This window comes from Ciconia boyciana, chromosome 14, assembly GCF_034638445.1.
Source record: "Ciconia boyciana chromosome 14, ASM3463844v1, whole genome shotgun sequence".
Classification (NCBI taxonomy): domain Eukaryota; kingdom Metazoa; phylum Chordata; class Aves; order Ciconiiformes; family Ciconiidae; genus Ciconia; species Ciconia boyciana.
The window spans coordinates 10,118,396-10,122,967 of NC_132947.1; positions in this window are offsets into that span (position 1 = coordinate 10,118,396).

Consider the following 4,572-nt stretch of genomic DNA (forward strand, 5'->3'; position numbering starts at 1 on the left):
CCTTTCATTTGAAGGATATTTACTTCTCTAGTATATGTATGATTATTAATTATTTAAAAATGTTACAAAAGACTTTTCCACTCTTCTTTATGCAGCAGCTTAAACAGGACAGACACCCATTTCTAGCTAATAATTTGAAAATATTTGAAACTTTCATTTTGTTTTATGATGGAAGCAGTACTGTAATTACAGTATTTTCAGATGTTCATGTAGAAATCTGATATTTATTATTAATATATTTTCTTTGTTAAATACTTACTTCAAAATACCCCTTCTATCAGGCACAAAAACAGAGCGTGAATTTATCTTCACAGCTTTTGAAAATGAAAACTTTTTACTAAGAAGCTAAATATATGAACTAGCTGTGCTAAAACCCCTTTATTCTGCTTTTCTGACATGTTACTCATTTGTAACAAAATATCTTTTACTTTCTATTAAGATTTATTACTTTATTATTAAGGTATTTTCTTCTATTCTCATCTTGAATACGATACAGTAAATCCAGCATAAGTTTTGACCTCACGTGAATTAGAAGACTATTATTTTGAGAGAAAATTTTAAAGCCTGTAGTCACTTTGCAACTAGCTGTCAACAGAAGTCTCTGAGCTTTTCATGTACTAGCTGGTACTTACTATCACAGCCCATATTCCCCAGGAACACCTCAAATTTCCTCTAAATTATACTAAAGGCAATAATGACTTGATTTAAATAAGTAAGGGTAGAAAGCTAAGGGAAAATAAAGCATTTATCCTGCTTTCTGATAGCTAGGTAGATTTATAGGCAGATTGAAATTTTCAGAGAAGTCATGCCTGGAGGATATCTTTGTCAGTTAACAACTGCACAATTTTAAAAGCAAATGCCTGAACCAGGAGAAAATGTCTTTGTAATACTTCTGCTGAGGGCTAAAAGAACACGCATGACTCTACTCTCAGCTTTTTTTGTTGATGGAATTCACAAAACAGGTAACAGGTATTGAGAAATACTATTGTTTCTGTGAAGAAAGGATTAAGCTGTTTTAAGACAAAAATCAAGGTTTGACACGGGGAGCTGTGGGACAAGAAAACTGCCAAGCCCTTCTGGGGCATGGGGTATAGCTGGATCCAAAGTAGCTTTCCATGAACTACTGCGTGCAGTCTGGCAGAGACAGCTCTGTTTGTCAGGTGAGACAATTTACTCCACCAAATATAGCTGGATGCCTAAATCTCCATACTGCTACAGCCAAGCTGTTCTTATTATTCAGGTTAGCGCAGGTGTATAGATGCTGCGCTGCAAACGTCTTCCAAAGTTTTGTCAAAATGTTTTCAAAGTGATTTGCCAGCATTTTAGCAGCATTTTTGACAGCCTGAAGCATGCAGTCTTGGGACTGATGAAGGGAGGCTCACTGAATAATAAACTTTTTCTGTAAAAGAATGAGTGAACTTCAGGGAAGGGTGAAGAACTGTAAACAAATAGATTGCTGTGACAGCTTTGAGCCGGAATCTCACATGATGCCTTATGGTTAACTCGTGCCGGTGACAGTACAAAGACAGGCTCTGACAGCTTTAATCTGGCCTACCCCTTCTTGACAATATTACAGCTCTCAGGAAGGCTGTTCTCATGGAAAGGTCACGGAATGAGAAAAAAAGTACACGCAACAATCAAAGAAGTGCAGCCTAATGGAAGCACATTCAAGCAAGCTACTGAGAGCCTAAAGAAAATCAAGTTTTCTGAAAGCAGAAGTCAGCCGAGAGAAAGAACGTGCTCTGGCCTCATCAGAGAATTTTTAGAATGAAATGTCTGGCTCACTGAGAGGATGACTCTTATCTTAGCACATATTTATATAAAGAAATAGAGAAATAGAACTTTGCTTTAGTATGTGCTGCCACTATTGCAGGAACGCTGGTAGTATCGTGGCCCATTCAAAACCCAAGAAAACAAGAATATGTACTGGTCTTGAGGGTAGTGGTTTGGTTTTTTTTCTTAAACCAACAATAAGGTATTTATTCCACTACAAAAGCCTCAGAACGTTATTTAGAAGCTGACAACTACAAGTCAGTCAGCAGGCTCCAAAAAGGACAGTAGATTAGAATTCCATGGTGTCAAAAGATCCCAAAATAGGTGTCCCTTTGCCCATTTCATACTCAACAAGGAACAAGCAATCTTTTCCCCCTTCTACTATTACCAGCTACAAGGGAGAACTGGATACTTATTTTCAGAAGTGTTTCAGATGGGTGATGGGCAGGAGTTAATTGTCTAACATTGAATTAGTGCTCCCAAGTCCTCAGGAGATCCATTGATACCAGGTGTTTCCAGCCTGAGCTTTCTAAAGAAACTAGTATTTGCCTAACTGTTTAACAAGGAATACACCGAAGGGTGGCCTAGAGAAGTTCAACAATCTTGTGAAAAACTGTTACGACATTGCTTGCATCAGTTTCCACTAAAGTTAACAGATAAACATAGTTGGAACATCGTGTTGCCTTCTGAATCTTGAGAATGGGGGTTGTCAGAAGTAGCAATAAGGTCTCCACCTAAATAAAGGTGAGGGCACTGCCAGTAACATTTGCCTGTATTCTGAAGCAGAGATGCATCTGCTTGCCTGCACTACACTTGAAAAGTTCATTTCCCTGAAAGGGTAAGTGCTCTGTATAGACACTTGCATGCCTTATGAAATCTGCAGAATATGTCAGGACTAAATAACATGTCACTAACAGTGCCACAGTCACAGCCATGTCTACAAAGTCTAAGTTACTCAACTCTGAGTGAACTAAAGGACAAGTATGCCACTAGTATTTGTTGATCTGAAGTCACATAGGCACTTATTCACATGGAATGTCTGTCCAACAACAAAAAGTCACATGTTGCAGGAGGTGCAAGATAGTGAACATCAAGATTCACTGCTAATTTTCCATTCAGAAGAGCCAATTTTTCTTTGGCTACCTCTTAAAAAGGTTCTGGCTTGTTGCTGTAAATCATATCCAGTTCCATCTATGTTGGTACTGGTAAAATAAGAAACATCTGTTCACTTACTTACATATCTCAGCAACCTGTCCCCAAAAGAAATCTTGCTTAGAACTGCAAAACTAAGATGGTCTAATATGAGCCCCTTAATATTGCATAGTGCTGAAGAACCCCATTTCAGCACAAGATTATATAGCATACATGCATAATAGGCTGTCTACTTGAATAGATGCAAAGGTAGCATGTCAAATTACTGTTACATGACCACCAGTACCAATTTAATTTTGGTTCTTTGAGGCTGACAGGAAAAAAAGGTCTGCACATTCTCTGTAGAATTGTTCTCCCTATTATCCAAGGAAAAGACAAAGCTGCAGAGCAGACAGAGTTCTGAGTATCCTTTTGGCTTTCAGGTTTTGAATGACCACAGCTCAATTAACACTGACATTCGAGGTAGGCATTCAGTTCCTTGCAAATGTCACACGTCTCCCATGTGGTTTCAGCCTGTCTATTGAAATTCATTCTGCAAGGCGCTTCGACAAACTTGTAACACACATCACAGTCTCTCTCATCAGCATTAAGGCAGATGCTTTTCATGATCACCACTGTATTATTTCACTCTTGAGAACTGCTTTCACTTCATATCTATGAAAAAAGAGGGTTGGACACTGCATGACAGACCAGATTCAAGAAAACCTGTTGTTGCCGACTCATTTAATACATTTTTAGGCACTTAGTAGTTTAAATCCATTGTCTAACAAGCAACTCATTTCTTAATATATTAAGAGATATGGTCAGCATGCACTCTCACACAGCAGCCACAGATACCGAGGAAGAACTGAAAGACAGCTGATTCTGCCCTATGTTTCACCCTCAGTAAAATCCAGGAACTTTCTTGATACAAGGCCCAGCTTCAACAGGCATTCTAACTACAAAAACCCAGTCCTGATTCAAGTCATCTGCAGAATTTCTGTGGACAAGTAACTAAAAAAAATCTGTCATGTATGCCATTGCTTAATAACACATATATCTGAGACTTCACTCTTACTCAGGAGTTTTTCAGTCTCTGTGATTAGATTTATTTATATCCCTGCAGTACCAGTGCTCTAGAAGCCTATGGTCTTGTAGTTTGGCACCCAGGCCATCTGAGAACACAGTAAGGCTCAGGCATTTCACTAGTCACTTAAACAGCCATAACTACAAGGTAAACTCATGCACTTAGAATTCAAGGCTACCAAACCTCATCAGTGTATTTACGAGGAGACAGGGAGAACATGCGAGTTAAACTTAACTCTAAGATCACTGCTTCAGTTTTAATACATCACTAAGAATCCACCTGAAGACTGATACCTGCTCTAAGAGGGTATATTACTTGCTTTTACTGCACTATACTGACATGTCTTGTTCAAAGAGAAGGGGTGCACCTGTTGACGAATATCAAGAGTGATAATAGCTTTGGATCTTCTGCCAAAGCTTTAGATTTGCTCTGTATGATCCTACAGTGTATTTAAACTATTACTTAAGATAAAGAAAAATCCTCACAGTCCCACTATTTTATATTCTATCCTAAGTTTAAAGCATTATCTTTTTTTAAACCAACTACATTCTTCTAAAACAGTAAGCGCACAGTGACAGGCA